The sequence below is a fragment of the Scyliorhinus torazame genome, chromosome 20 (assembly GCF_047496885.1).
Source record: "Scyliorhinus torazame isolate Kashiwa2021f chromosome 20, sScyTor2.1, whole genome shotgun sequence".
NCBI lineage: Eukaryota > Metazoa > Chordata > Chondrichthyes > Carcharhiniformes > Scyliorhinidae > Scyliorhinus > Scyliorhinus torazame.
Genome location: NC_092726.1, coordinates 36,111,586 through 36,128,973, shown reverse-complemented (window position 1 = coordinate 36,128,973; position 17,388 = coordinate 36,111,586).

The window sequence follows — 17,388 nt, the reverse complement described above, 5'->3', positions numbered from 1 at the left end:
GATAAACAGACTGACACATACACAAACACACAGATAAATAGACGGACACATGCACAAACATGCAGATAAACAGACTGACACATACACAAACACACAGATAAACAGACTGACCCATACAGAAACACACAGATAAACAGACTGACACATAGACAAAGACACAGGTAACTAGACTGACACATACACAAACTCACAGATAAACGGACTGACCCATACAGAAACACACAGATAAACAGACTGACACATACACAAACACACAGATAAACAGACTGACACATACAGAAATACGCACATAAACAGACTGACCAATACAGAAACACACAGATAAACAGGCTGACACATACACAAATACACAGATAAACAGACAGACTCATACGCAAACACACAGATAAACAGACAGATACATATACAAAAACACAGATAAACAGACTGACACGTACACAAACACACAGATAAACAGACTGACACATACACAAACACACAGATAAATAGACGGACACATACACAAACACGCAGATAAACAGACTGACACATACACAAACACACAGATAAACAGACTGACCCATACAGAAACACACAGATAAACAGACTGACAGATACACAAACACACAGATAAACAGACAGACACATACACAAAGACACAGATAAACAGACTGACACATACACAAACACACAGTTAAACAGACTGACACGTACACAAACACGCAGATAAACAGACTGACACGTACACAAACACACAGATAAACAGACTGACCCATACAGAAACACACAGATAAACAGACTGACACATACACAAAGACACAGGTAACCAGACTGACACATACACAAACTCACAGATAAACGGACTGACCCATACAGAAACACACAGATAAACAGACTGACACATACACAAACACACAGATAAATAGACGGACACATGCACAAACACGCAGATAAACAGACTGACACATACACAAACACACAGATAAACAGACTGACCCATACAGAAACACACAGATAAACAGACTGACACATACACAGAGACACAGGGAACCAGACTGACACATACACAAACTCACAGATAAACGGACTGACCCATACAGAAACACACAGATAAACAGACTGACACATACACAAACACACAGATAAACAGACTGACACATACAGAAATACGCACATAAACAGACTGACCAATACAGAAACACACAGATAAACAGGCTGACACATACACAAATACACAGATAGACAGACAGACTCATACGCAAACACACAGATAAACAGACAGATACATACACAAAAACACAGATAAACAGACTGACACGTACACAAACACACAGATAAACAGACTGACACATACACAAACACACAGATAAATAGACGGACACATACACAAACACGCAGATAAACAGACTGACACATACACAAACACACAGATAAACAGACTGACCCATACAGAAACACACAGATAAACAGACTGACAGATACACAAACACACAGATAAACAGACAGACACATACACAAAGACACAAATAAACAGACTGACACATACACAAACACACAGTTAAACAGACTGACACGTACACAAACACGCAGATAAACAGACTGACACGTACACAAACACACAGATAAACAGACTGACCCATACAGAAACACACAGATAAACAGACTGACACATACACAAACACACAGATAAACAGACAGACACATAAACAAAGACACAGGTAAACAGACTGACACATACACAAACTCACCGATAAACGGACTGACCCATACAGAAACACACAGATAAACAGACTGACACATCCACAAACACACAGATAAACAGACGGACACATACACAAACACACAGATAAACAGACTGACACATACAGAAATACGCAGATAAACAGACTGACTAATACAGAAACACACAGATAAACAGGCTGACACATACACAAATACACAGATAAACAGACAGACTCATACGCAAACACACAGATAAACAGACAGACACATACACAAAAACACAGATAAACAGACTGACACGTACACAAACACACAGATAAACAGACTGACACATACACAAACACACAGATAAACAGACTGACACATACAGAAATACGCACATAAACAGACTGACCAATACAGAAACACGCAGATAAACAGGCTGACACATACACAAATACACAGATAAACAGACAGACTCATACGCAAACACACAGATAAACAGACAGATACATACACAAAAACACACATAAACAGACTGACACGTACACAAACACACAGATAAACAGACTGACACATACACAAACACACAGATAAATAGACGGACACATACACAAACACGCAGATAAACAGACTGACACATACACAAACACACAGATAAACAGACTGACCCATACAGAAACACACAGATAAACAGACTGACAGATACACAAACACACAGATAAACAGACAGACACATACACAAAGACACAGATAAACAGACTGACACATACACAAACACACAGTTAAACAGACTGACACGTACACAAACACGCAGATAAACAGACTGACACGTACACAAACACACAGATAAACAGACTGACCCATACAGAAACACACAGATAAACAGACTGACACATACACAAACACACAGATAAACAGACAGACACATACACAAAGACACAGGTAAACAGACTGACACATACACAAACTCACCGATAAACGGACTGACCCATACAGAAACACACAGATAAACAGACTGACACATACACAAACACACAGATAAACAGACGGACACATACACAAACACACAGATACACAGACTGACACATACAGAAATACGCAGATAAACAGACTGACTAATACAGAAACACACAGATAAACAGGCTGACACATTCACAAATACACAGATAAACAGACAGACTCATACGCAAACACACAGATAAACAGACAGACACATACACAAAAACACAGATAAACAGACTGACACATACACAAACACACAGATAAATAGACGGACACATGCACAAACACGCAGATAAACAGACTTACACATACACAAACACACAGATAAACAGACTGACCCATACAGAAACACACAGATAAACAGACTGACACATACACAAAGACACAGGTAACCAGACTGACACTTACACAAACTCACAGATAAACGGACTGACCCATACAGAAACACACAGATAAACAGACTGACACATACACAAACACACAGATAAACAGACGGATACATACACAAACACACAGATAAACAGACTGACACATACAGAAATACGCAGATAAACAGACTGACCCATACAGAAACACAAAGATAAACCGGCTGACCCATACACAAATACACAGATAAACAGACAGACTCATACGCAAACACACAGATAAACAGACAGACACATACACAAAAACACAGATAAACAGACTGACACGTACACAAACACACAGATAAACAGACTGACACATTCACAGACACACAATTAAACAGACGGACACATACACAAACACACAGATAAACTGACTGAACCATACACAAATACACCTATAAAAAGATTGACACATACGCAAACACACCTATAAACAGACTGGCACGTACAAAAACACGAAGATAAACAGACTGACACATACACAAACACACAGATAAACAGACGGATACAGACACAAACACACTGATAAACAGACTGACACATACACAAACACACAGATAAACAGACTGACACATACACAAACACACAGATAAACAAACTGACCCATACAGAAAAACACAGATAAACAGACTGACACGTACACAAACACACAGATAAACAGACTGACACATTCACAGACACACAATTAAACAGACGGACACATACACAAACACACAGATAAACTGACTGAACCATACACAAATACACCTATAAAAAGATTGACACATACGCAAACACACCTATAAACAGACTGGCACGTACAAAAACACGAAGATAAACAGACTGACACATACACAAACACACAGATAAACAGACTGTCACATACACAAACACACAGATAAACAGACGGACACATACACAAACACACAGATAAACAGACTGACACATACAGAAACAAACAGATAAACAGACTGACCCATACAGAATCACACAGATAAACAGACTGCACATACACAAACACACAGATAAACAGACTGACACATACACAAACACACAGATAAACAGACTGACACATACACAAACACACAGATAAACAGACTGACACGTACACAAACACACAGATAAACAGACTGACACATACACAGACACACAGATAAACAGTCGGACACATACACAAACACACAGATAAACAGACTGAACCATACACAAATACACCTATAAACAGATTGACACATACGCAAACACACCTAGAAACAGACTGACACGTACACAAACACGCAGATAAACAGACTGACACATACACAAACACGCAGATAAACAGACTGACCCATACAGAAACACACAGATAAACAGACTGCCACATACACAAACACACAGATAAACAGACGGACACGTACACAAAAACACAGATAAACAGACTGACACGTACACAAACACACAGATAAACAGACTGACACATACACAAACACACAGATAAACAGACTGACACATACACAAACACACAGATAAACAGACGGACACATACACAAACACACAGATAAACAGACTGACACATACAGAAACACACAGATAAACAGGCTGAACCATACACAAACACACCTATAAACAGACTGACACATACACAAACACACTGATAAACAGACTGACACATACACAAACACACAGATAAACAGGCTGACACATACACAAATACACAGATAAAAAGGCAGACGCATACACAAACACACAGATAAACAGACTGACACATACACAAACACACATATAAACAGACGGACACATACACAAACACACAGATAAACAGACTGACACATACACAAACACACAGATAAACAGACGGACACATACAGAAACACGCAGATAAACAGACTGACCCATACAGAAACACACAGATAAACAGGCTGAACCATACACAAACACACCTATAAACAGACTGACACATACACAAACACACTGATAAACAGACTGACACATACACAAACACACAGATAAACAGGCTGACACATACACAAATACACAGATAAAAAGGCAGACGCATACGCAAACACACAGATAAACAGACTGACACATACACAAAAACACAGATAAACAGACTGACACGTACACAAACACACAGATAAACAGACTGTCACATACACAAACACACAGATAAACAGGCTGACACATACACAAACACACAGATAAACAGACGGACTCATACACAAACACACAGATAAACAGACTGAACCATACACAAATACACCTATAAACAGATTGACACATACGCAAACACACCCATAAACAGACTGACACATACGCAAACACACCTATAAACAGACTGACACGTACACAAACACGCAGATAAACAGACTGACACATACACAAACACACAGATAAACAGACTGATTCATACACAAACACATAGATAAACAGACTGACACATACACAAACACACAGATAAACAGACGGACACATACACAAACACACAGATAAACAGACTGAACCATACACAAATACACCTATAAACAGATTGACACTCAACGCAAACACACCTATAAACAGACTGACACGTACACAAACACGCAGATAAACAGACTGACACATACACAAACACACAGATAAACAGACTGACACATACAGAAACACAGAGATAAACAGGCTGACACATACACAAATACACAGATAAACAGACTGACACATACACAAACACGCAGATAAACAGACTGACACATACACACACACACAGATAAACAGACTGACACATACACGAAAACACACAGATAAACAGACTGAACCATACACAAAGACACCTATAAACAGACTGACACATACACAAACACACAGATAAACAGACTGACACATACACAAACACACTGATAAACAGGCTGACACATACACAAACACACAGATAAACAGACGGACCCATACAGAAACACACAGATAAACAGGCTGACACATACACAAATACACAGATAAACAGACTCACACATACAGAAACACAAAGATAAACAGACTGACACATACACAAACACACAGATAAACAGACGGGCACATACAGAAACACACAGATAAACAGACTGACACATACACAAACACACAGATAAACAGACGGACACATACACAAACACACAGATAAACAGACTGTCACATACACAAACACACAGATAAACAGGCTGACACATACACAAACACACAGATAAACAGACGGACTCATACACAAACACACAGATAAACAGACTGAACCATACACAAATACACATATAAACAGATTGACACATCCGCAAACACACCTATAAACAGACTGACACAGCCACAAACACACAGATAAACAGACTGACACATACACAAACACATAGATAAACAGACTGACACGTACACAAACACACAGATAAACAGACGAACACATACACAAACACACAGATAAACAGACTGACACATACACAAACACACAGATAAACAGACGGACACGTACACAAACACACAGATAAACAGACTGAACCATACACAAATACACCTATAAACAGATTGACACATACGCAAACACACCCATAAACAGACTGACACATACGCAAACACACCTATAAACAGACTGACACGTACACAAACACGCAGATAAACAGACTGACACATACACAAACACACAGATAAACAGACTGATTCATACACAAACACATAGATAAACAGACTGACACATACACAAACACTCAGATAAACAGACGGACACATACACAAACACACAGATAAACAGGCTGAACCATACACAAATACACCTATAAACAGATTGACACATACGCAAACACACCTATAAACAGACTGACACGTACACAAACACGCAGATAAACAGACGGACACATACACAAACACACAGATAAACAGACTGACACATACAGAAACACGCAGATAAACAGACCGACCCAGACAGAAACACAGAGATAAACAGGCTGACACATACACAAATACACAGATAAACAGACTGACACATACACAAACACGCAGATGAACAGTGTCAGAGCCGGAATGTTTGAGCCAGTGTGTGAGAGCCGGAGTGTGAAAGCCGCAGTTTGAGAACCGGAATGTGAGAGCCGGGGAGTGAGTGCCGGAATAGGAAAACCGGAGTGTGAGAACCAGAGTGTGAGAGCCGGAATGTTAGAGCCAGAGTGTGAGAGCCGGAGTGTGAGAGCCGGAGAGTGAGAGCCGCAGTGTGAGAGTCGGAGTGTGAGAGCCGGAGTGTGAGAGCCGGAGAGTGAGAGCCGGAGTGTGAGAGCCGGAGTGTGAGAGCCGGAGTGTGAGAGCAGGTGTGTGAGAACCGGAGTGTGAGAGCCGGAGTGTGAGAGCCGGACTGTGAGAGCCGGAGAGTGAGAGCCGGAGAGTGAGAGCCGGGGAGTGAGTGCCGCAGTGTGAGAGCCGCAGTGTGAGAGCCGGAGTGTGAGAGCTGGAGTGTGAGAGCCGGGGTGTGAGAATCGGAATTTGAGAACCGGAATATTAGAGCCGGTCTGGGAGAGCCGGAGTGTGAGTGCTGGAGTATGAGAGCTGGAACTGGAGAGCCGGAATGTGAGAGCCGGAGTGTGAGAGCCGTAGCGTGACAGCCAGAGTGGGAGAGCCGGAATATGAGAGCCGGACAGTGAGAGCCGTAGTGTGAGAGCAAGAGTATGTAAGCCGGAGTGTGAGAGCCGGAGAATGAGAGCCGCAGTGTGAGAACCGGAATGTGAGAGCCGGGGAGCGAGTGCCGGAATGGGAAAACGGTGTGGGAATGGGAAAGCCAGTGTGTGAGAGCCGGAGTGTGAGAGCCGGAGTGTGAAAGCCGCAGTTTGAGAACCGGAATGTGAGAGCCGGGGAGTGAGTGCCGGAATAGGAAAACCGGAGTGTGAGAACCAGAGTGTGCGAGCCGGAATGTTAGAGCCAGAGTGTGATAGCCGGAGTGTGAGAGCCGCAGTGTTAGAGCCGCAGTGTGAGAGCCGGAGAGTGAGAGCCGCAGTGTGAGAGTCGGAGTGTGAGAGCCGGAGTGTGAGAGCCGGTGTGTGAGAGCCGGAGTGTGAGAGCCGGAGTGTGAGAGCAGGTGTGTGAGAACCGGAGTGTGAGAACCGGAGTGTGAGAGCCACAGTGTGAGAGCCGCAGTGTGAGAGCCGCAGGGTGAGAGCCGCAGTGTGAGAGCCGGAGTGTGAGAGCCGCAGTGTGAGATGCGCAGTGTGAGAGCCGGATTGTGAGTGCCGGAGTGTGACAGCGAGAGTGTGAGAGCCGGAGTGTGAGAGTCGGAGTGTGAGAGCCGGAGTGTGAGAGCCGGTGTGTCAGAGCCGGTATGTCAGAGCCGGTGTGCGAAAGCCGGAGTGTGAAAGCTTGAGTGTGAGAGCCGGAGAGTGAGAGCCGCAGTGTGAGAGCACGAGTGTGATAGCCGGAGTTTGTGAGCCGGGCTGTGAGAGCCAGAGTGTTGGAACAGGAGTGTGAGAGTCGGAGTGTGAGAGCCGGAGTGTGAGAGCCGGAGTGTGAGAGCCGGAGTGTGAGAGCCGGAGTGTGAGAACCGGAATTTGAGAACCGGAATATTAGAGCCGGTGTGTGTGAGCCGGAGTGTGAGATCCGTAATATTAGTGCCGGAGTGTGAGAGCCCCTGTGTGAGAGCAGGAGTGTGGGAGGTGGTGAGTGAGAGCCGGAGTGTGAGAGCCAGAGTGTGAGAGCCGGAGTGCTAGAGCTGGTGACTGAGAGTCGGTGTGTGAGAGCCGGTGTGTGAGAGCCAGTGTGCGAAAGCCGGAGTGTAAAAGCTGGAATGTGAGAGCCGATGAGTGAGAGCCGGAGTGTGAGAGCCGGAGTGTGAGAGCCGGAGCGTGACAGCCAGCGTGTGAGAGCCGGAATGTGAGAGCTGGAATGTGAGAGCCGGAGAGTGAGAGCCGCAGTCTGAGAGCCAGAGTGTGAGAGCAGGAGTGTGAGAATCGGAATTTGAAAACCGGAATGTTAGAGCCGGAGTGTGAGAGCCGGAGTGTGAGAGCCGGAGTGTGAGAGCCGGAGTGTGAGAGCCGGAGTGTGAGAGCCGCAGTGTGAGAGCCGCAGTGTGAGAGCCGCAGTGTGAGAGCCGCAGTGTGAGAGCCGCAGTGTGAGAGCCGCATTGTGAGATCCGGATTGTGAGAGCCGGATTGTGAGAGCCGGAGTGTGACAGCCAGAGTTTGAGAGCCGGAGTGTGAGAGCCGGTGTGTGAGAACCGGAATTTGGGAATCGGAATATTAGAGCCGGTGTGTGACAGCTGGAGTGTGAGAGCCGGAGTATGAGTGCTGGAACGGGAGAGCCTGAGTGTGAGAGCCGGAGTGTGAGAGCTGCTGTGTGACATCCAGAGTGTGGGAGCAGGAGTGTGAGAGCCGGAGAATGAGAGCCGCAGTGTGAGAGCCGGAGTGTGAGAGCCGGAGTGTGAGAGCCGGAGTGTGAGAGCCGGAGAGTGAGAGCCGCAGTGTGAGAGACGGAGTGTGAGAGCCAGAGGGTGAGAGCCTGAGTGTGAGGGCTGGAGTGTGAAAGCTGGAGTGTGAAAGCCCGAATGGCAAAGCCGTGTGTGGGAGCCGGAGTGTGAGAGCCGGTGTGTGAGAGCCGGTGTGTGAGAGCCGGAGTGTGAGAGCCGGAGTGTGAGAGCAGGAGTGTGAGAATCGGAATGTGAAAACCGGAATGTTAGAGCCGGAGTGTGAGAGCCACAGTGTGAGAGCCGCAGTGTGAGAGCCGGAGTGTGACAGCCAGTGTTTGAGAGCCAGAGTGTGAGAGCCGGAGAATGAGAGGTGCAGTGTGAGAGCTGGAGTGTGAGAGCTGTAGTGTGAGAACCGGAGTGTGAGAAGCGGAATTTGAGAACCGGAATATTAGAGCCGGTGTGTGAGAGCCGGAGATTGAGAGCAGGAGTGTGAGAACCGTAATGTGAGAGCAGGAGTGTGAGAGCCGCAGTGCGGGCGCCGGAGTGTGAGAGCCGGAATGTGAGAACCGGAATGTTCGAGCCTGTCTGGGAGAGCCGGAGTGTGAGAGCCGGAGTATGATAGCTGGAACTGAAGAGCCGGAGTGTGAGAGCCAGAGTGTGAGAGCCAGAGTGTGAGAGCCGGAGTGTGAGAGCCGGAGTGTGAGAGCCGGAGTGTGAGAGCCGCAGTTTGAGAGCCTCAGTGTGAGAGTCAGAGTGTGAGAGCAGGAGTGTGAGAGCCGCAGTGTGAGAGCCGCAGTGTGGGAGCCGGAGTGTGAGAGCCGGAATGTGAGAACCGGAATGTTAGAGCCGGTGTATGAGAGCCGTAGTGTGACAGCCGGAACTGGCGAGCCGGAGTGTGTGAGCCGGAACTGGAGAGCCGGAGTGTGAGTGTCAGAGTGTGAGAGCCGGAGTGTGAGAGCCAGAGGGTGAGAGCCGGAGTGTGAGGGCTGGAGTGTGAAAGCCGGAATGGGAAAGCCGTGTGTGGGAGCTGGAGTGTGAGAGCCGGAATGTTATGGCCAGAGTGTGAGAGCCGGAGAGTGGGAGCTGGAGTGTGAGAGCCGGTATGTTATTGCCAGAGTGTGAGAGCCGGAGTGTGAGTGCCGGAGTGTGAGTGCCGGAGTGTGAGTGCCGGAGTGTGAGAGCCGCAGTGTGAGAGCCGGAGTGTGAGATCCGGAGTGTGAAAGCCGGAGTTTGAGAGCCGGAGTGTGAGAGCCGGAATGTGAGAACCGGAATGTTAGAGCCGGAGTGTGAGAGCCAGACTGTGAGAGCCGGAGAGGGAGACCCGCAGTGTGAGAGCCGGTGTGTGAGAGGCGGAGTGTGAGATGAGGAACTTGAGAGCATGAATGTGAGAGCTCGAGGGTGAAAGCCGCAGTGTGAGAACCGGTGTGTGAGTGACGGAGTGTGAGAGCCGGAGTGTGAGAGCCAAAGTGTGGGAGCCGGAATGTGAGAACCGGAATGTGGGAACCGGAATGTTAGAGCCGGTGTGTGAGAGACGGAGTATGAGAGCCGGAACTGGCGAGCCGGAGTGTGAGAGCCGGAGTGTGAGAGCTGGAGTGTGTGAGCCGGAACTGGAGAGCCGGAGTTTGAGTGTCAGAGTATGAGATCCGGAGAGTGAGAGCCAGAGGGTGAGAGCCGGAGTGTGAGGGCTGGAGTGTGAAAGCCGGAATGGGAAAGCCGTGTGTGGGAGCCGGAGTGTGAGAGCCGGAGAGTGAGAGCAGGAGAGTGAGAGCCGGAGTGTGAGAGCTGCAGTGTGAGAGACGCAGTGTGAGAGCCGCAGTTTGAGAGCCGCAGTGTGAGAGCCACAGTGTGAGAGCCGCAGTGTGAGAGCCGCAGTGTGAGATCCGGAGTGTGAGAGCCGGAGTGTGACAGCCAGTGTTTGAGAGCCAGAGTGTGAGAGACGGAGAGTGAGAGGTGCAGTGTGAGAGCCGGAGTGTGAGAGCCGGAGTGTGAGAGCCGGAGTGTGTGAGCCGGAGTGTGAGAGCCGGAGTGTGAGAGCCGGAGTGTGAGAGCCGGAGTGTGAGAGCCAGAGTGTGAGAGCCAGAGTGTGAGAGCCGGAGTGTGAGAGCCGGAGTGTGAGAGCCGGAGTGTGAGAGCCGGAGTGTGAGAAGCGGAATTTGGGAAGCGGAATTTGAGAACCGGAATATTAGAGCCGGTGTGTGAGAGCCGGAGATTGAGAGCAGGAGTGTGAGAACCGTAATGTGAGAGCCGGAGTGTGAGAGCCGCAGTGTGGGCGCCGCAGTGTGAGAGCCGGAATGTGAGAACCGGAATGTTCGAGCCGGTCTGGGAGAGCCGGAGTGTGAGAGCCGGAGTATGATAGTTGGAACTGAAGAGCCGGAGTGTGAGAGCCAGAGTGTGAGAGCCAGAGTGTGAGAGCCGGAGTGTGAGAGCCGCAGTGTGAGAGCCGCAGTTTGAGAGCCTCAGTGTGAGAGTCAGAGTGTGAGAGCAGGAGTGTGAGAGCCGGAGTGTGAGAGCCGCAGTGTGGGAGCTGGAGTGTGAGAGCCGGAATGTGAGAACCGGAATGTTAGAGCCGGTGTATGAGAGCCGTAGTGTGAGAGCCGGAGTGTGAGAGCCGGTGTGTGACAGCCGGTGTGTGAGAGCCGGAGTGTGAGAGCCGGAGTGTGAGAGCAGGAGTGTGAGAATCGGAATGTGAAAACCGGAATGTTAGAGCCGGAGTGTGAGAGCCGGAGTGTGAGAGCCGCAGTTTGAGAGCCGCAGTTTGAGAGCCGCAGTGTGAGAGCCAGAGTGTGAGAGCCGCAGTGTGAGAGCCGCAGTGTGAGAGCCGGATTGTGAGAGCCGGAGTGTGACAGCCAGAGTTTGAGAGCCAGAGTGTGACAGCCGGAGAATGAGAGGTGCAGTGTGAGAGCCGGAGTGTGAGAGCCGTAGTGTGAGAACCGGAGTGAGAGAAGCGGAATTTGAGAACCGGAATATTAGAGCCGGTGTGTGAGAGCCGGAGATTGAGAGCAGGAGTGTGAGAACCGTAATGTGAGAGCCGGAGTGTGAGAGCCGCAGTGTGGGCGCCGCAGTGTGAGAGCCGGAATGTGAGAACCGGAATGTTCGAGCCGGTCTGGGAGAGCCGGAGTGTGAGAGCCGGAGTATGATAGTTGGAACTGAAGAGCCGGAGTGTGAGAGCCAGAGTGTGAGAGCCAGAGTGTGAGAGCCGGAGTGTGAGAGCCGGAGTGTGAGAGCCGCAGTGTGGGAGCTGGAGTGTGAGAGCCGGAATGTGAGAACCGGAATGTTAGAGCCGGTTTATGAGAGCCGTAGTGTGAGAGCCGGAGTGTGAGAGCCGGTGTGTGACAGCCGGTGTGTGAGAGCCGGAGTGTGAGAGCCGGAGTGTGAGAGCAGCAGTGTGAGAATCGGAATGTGAAAACCGGAATGTTAGAGCCGGAGTGTGAGAGCCGGAGTGTGAGAGCCGCAGTTTGAGAGGCGCAGTTTGAGAGCCGCAGTGTGAGAGCCACAGTGTGAGAGCCGCAGTGTGAGAGCCGCAGTGTGAGAGCCGGATTGTGAGAGCCGGAGTGTGACAGCCAGAGTTTGAGAGCCAGAGTGTGAGAGCCGGAGAATGAGAGGTGCAGTGTGAGAGCCGGAGTGTGAGAGCTGGAGTGTGAGAGCCGTAGTGTGAGAACCGGAGTGAGAGAAGCGGAATTTGAGAACCGGAATATTAGAGCCGGTGTGTGAGAGCCGGAGATTGAGAGCAGGAGTGTGAGAACCGTAATGTGAGAGCCGGAGTGTGAGAGCCGCAGTGCGGGCGCCGGAGTGTGAGAGCCGGAATGTGAGAACCGGAATGTTCGAGCCTGTCTGTGAGAGCCGGAGTGTGAGAGCCGGAGTATGATAGCTGGAACTGAAGAGCCGGAGTGTGAGAGCCAGAGTGTGAGAGCCAGAGTGTGAGAGCCGCAGTGTGAGAGCCGGAGTGTGACAGCCAGTGTTTGAGAGCCAGAGTGTGAGAGCCGGAGAATGAGAGGTGCAGTGTGAGAGCTGGAGTGTGAGAGCTGTAGTGTGAGAACCGGAGTGTGAGAAGCGGAATTTGAGAACCGGAATATTAGAGCCGGTGTGTGAGAGCCGGAGATTGAGAGCAGGAGTGTGAGAACCGTAATGTGAGAGCCGGAGTGTGAGAGCCGCAGTGCGGGCGCCGGAGTGTGAGAGCCGGAATGTGAGAACCGGAATGTTCGAGCCTGTCTGGGAGAGCCGGAGTATGATAGCTGGAACTGAAGAGCCGGAGTGTGAGAGCCAGAGTGTGAGAGCCAGAGTGTGAGAGCCGGAGTGTGAGAGCCGGAGTGTGAGAGCCGGAGTGTGAGAGCCGCAGTTTGAGAGCCTCAGTGTGAGAGTCAGAGTGTGAGAGCAGGAGTGTGAGAGCCGGAGTGTGAGAGCCGCAGTGTGGGAGCCGGAGTGTGAGAGCCGGAATGTGAGAACCGGAATGTTAGAGCCGGTGTATGAGAGCCGTAGTGTGACAGCCGGAACTGGCGAGCCGGAGTGTGTGAGCCGGAACTGGAGAGCCGGAGTGTGAGTGTCAGAGTGTGAGAGCCGGAGTGTGAGAGCCAGAGGGTGAGAGCCGGAGTGTGAGGGCTGGAGTGTGAAAGCCGGAATGGGAAAGCCGTGTGTGGGAGCTGGAGTGTGAGAGCATGAATGTTATGGCCAGAGTGTGAGAGCCGGAGAGTGGGAGCTGGAGTGTGAGAGCCGGTATGTTATTGCCAGAGTGTGAGAGCCGGAGTGTGAGTGCCGGAGTGTGAGTGCCGGAGTGTGAGTGCCGGAGTGTGAGAGCCGGAGTGTGAGATCCGGAGTGTGAAAGCCGGAGTTTGAGAGCCGGAGTGTGAGAGCCGGAATGTGAGAACCGGAATGTTAGAGCCGGAGTGTGAGAGCCAGACTGTGAGAGCCGGAGAGGGAGACCCGCAGTGTGAGAGCCGGTGTGTGAGAGGCGGAGTGTGAGATGAGGAACTTGAGAGCATGAATGTGAGAGCTCGAGGGTGAAAGCCGCAGTGTGAGAACCGGTGTGTGAGTGACGGAGTGTGAGAGCCGGAGTGTGAGAGCCAAAGTGTGGGAGCCGGAATGTGAGAACCGGAATGTGGGAACCGGAATGTTAGAGCCGGTGTGTGAGAGACGGAGTATGAGAGCCGGAACTGGCGAGCCGGAGTGTGAGAGCCGGAGTGTGAGAGCTGGAGTGTGTGAGCCGGAACTGGAGAGCCGGAGTTTGAGTGTCAGAGTATGAGATCCGGAGAGTGAGAGCCAGAGGGTGAGAGCCGGAGTGTGAGGGCTGGAGTGTGAAAGCCGGAATGGGAAAGCCGTGTGTGGGAGCCGGAGTGTGAGAGCCGGAGAGTGAGAGCAGGAGAGTGAGAGCCGGAGTGTGAGAGCTGCAGTTTGAGAGCCGCAGTTTGAGAGCCGCAGTGTGAGAGCCACAGTGTGAGAGCCGCAGTGTGAGAGCCGCAGTGTGAGATCCGGAGTGTGAGAGCCGGAGTGTGACAGCCAGTGTTTGAGAGCCAGAGTGTGAGAGACGGAGAGTGAGAGGTGCAGTGTGAGAGCCGGAGTGTTAGAGCCGGAGTGTGAGAGCCGGAGTGTGTGAGCCGGAGTGTGAGAGCCGGAGTGTGAGAGCCGGAGTGTGAGAGCCGGAGTGTGAGAGCCGGAGTGTGAGAGCCGGAGTGTGAGAGCCGGAGTGTGAGAGCCGGAGTGTGAGAGCCGGAGTGTGAGAAGCGGAATTTGAGAAGCGGAATTTGAGAACCGGAATATTAGAGCCGGTGTGTGAGAGCCGGAGATTGAGAGCAGGAGTGTGAGAACCGTAATGTGAGAGCCGGAGTGTGAGAGCCGCAGTGTGGGCGCCGCAGTGTGAGAGCCGGAATGTGAGAACCGGAATGTTCGAGCCGGTCTGGGAGAGCCGGAGTGTGAGAGCCGGAGTATGATAGTTGGAACTGAAGAGCCGGAGTGTGAGAGCCAGAGTGTGAGAGCCAGAGTGTGAGAGCCAGAGTGTGAGAGCCGGAGTGTGAGAGCCGGAGTGTGAGAGCCGCAGTGTGAGAGCCGCAGTTTGAGAGCCTCAGTGTGAGAGTCAGAGTGTGAGAGCAGGAGTGTGAGAGCCGGAGTGTGAGAGCCGCAGTGTGGGAGCTGGAGTGTGAGAGCCGGAATGTGAGAACCGGAATGTTAGAGCCGGTGTATGAGAGCCGTAGTGTGAGAGCCGGAGTGTGAGAGCCGGTGTGTGACAGCCGGTGTGTGACAACCGGTGTGTGAGAGCCGGAGTGTGAGAGCCGGAGTGTGAGAGCAGGAGTGTGAGAATCGGAATGTGAAAACCGGAATGTTAGAGCCGGAGTGTGAGAGCCGGAGTGTGAGAGCCGCAGTTTGAGAGCCGCAGTTTGAGAGCCGCAGTGTGAGAGCCAGAGTGTGAGAGCCGCAGTGTGAGAGCCGCAGTGTGAGAGCCGGAGTGTGACAGCCAGTGTTTGAGAGCCAGAGTGTGAGAGCCGGAGAATGAGAGGTGCAGTGTGAGAGCTGGAGTGTGAGAGCTGTAGTGTGAGAACCGGAGTGTGAGAAGCGGAATTTGAGAACCGGAATATTAGAGCCGGTGTGTGAGAGCCGGAGATTGAGAGCAGGAGTGTGAGAACCGTAATGTGAGAGCCGGAGTGTGAGAGCCGCAGTGCGGGCGCCGGAGTGTGAGAGCCGGAATGTGAGAACCGGAATGTTCGAGCCTGTCTGGGAGAGCCGGAGTATGATAGCTGGAACTGAAGAGCCGGAGTGTGAGAGCCAGAGTGTGAGAGCCAGAGTGTGAGAGCCGGAGTGTGAGAGCCGGAGTGTGAGAGCCGGAGTGTGAGAGCCGCAGTTTGAGAGCCTCAGTGTGAGAGTCAGAGTGTGAGAGCAGGAGTGTGAGAGCCGGAGTGTGAGAGCCGCAGTGTGGGAGCCGGAGTGTGAGAGCCGGAATGTGAGAACCGGAATGTTAGAGCCGGTGTATGAGAGCCGTAGTGTGACAGCCGGAACTGGCGAGCCGGAGTGTGTGAGCCGGAACTGGAGAGCCGGAGTGTGAGTGTCAGAGTGTGAGAGCCGGAGTGTGAGAGCCAGAGGGTGAGAGCCGGAGTGTGAGGGCTGGAGTGTGAAAGCCGGAATGGGAAAGCCGTGTGTGGGAGCTGGAGTGTGAGAGCATGAATGTTATGGCCAGAGTGTGAGAGCCGGAGAGTGGGAGCTGGAGTGTGAGAGCCGGTATGTTATTGCCAGAGTGTGAGAGCCGGAGTGTGAGTGCCGGAGTGTGAGTGCCGGAGTGTGAGTGCCGGAGTGTGAGAGCCGGAGTGTGAGATCCGGAGTGTGAAAGCCGGAGTTTGAGAGCCGGAGTGTGAGAGCCGGAATGTGAGAACCGGAATGTTAGAGCCGGAGTGTGAGAGCCAGACTGTGAGAGCCGGAGAGGGAGACCCGCAGTGTGAGAGCCGGTGTGTGAGAGGCGGAGTGTGAGATGAGGAACTTGAGAGCATGAATGTGAGAGCTCGAGGGTGAAAGCCGCAGTGTGAGAACCGGTGTGTGAGTGACGGAGTGTGAGAGCCGGAGTGTGAGAGCCAAAGTGTGGGAGCCGGAATGTGAGAACCGGAATGTGGGAACCGGAATGTTAGAGCCGGTGTGTGAGAGACGGAGTATGAGAGCCGGAACTGGCGAGCCGGAGTGTGAGAGCCGGAGTGTGAGAGCTGGAGTGTGTGAGCCGGAACTGGAGAGCCGGAGTTTGAGTGTCAGAGTATGAGATCCGGAGAGTGAGAGCCAGAGGGTGAGAGCCGGAGTGTGAGGGCTGGAGTGTGAAAGCCGGAATGGGAAAGCCGTGTGTGGGAGCCGGAGTGTGAGAGCCGGAGAGTGAGAGCAGGAGAGTGAGAGCCGGAGTGTGAGAGCTGCAGTTTGAGAGCCGCAGTTTGAGAGCCGCAGTGTGAGAGCCACAGTGTGAGAGCCGCAGTGTGAGAGCCGCAGTGTGAGATCCGGAGTGTGAGA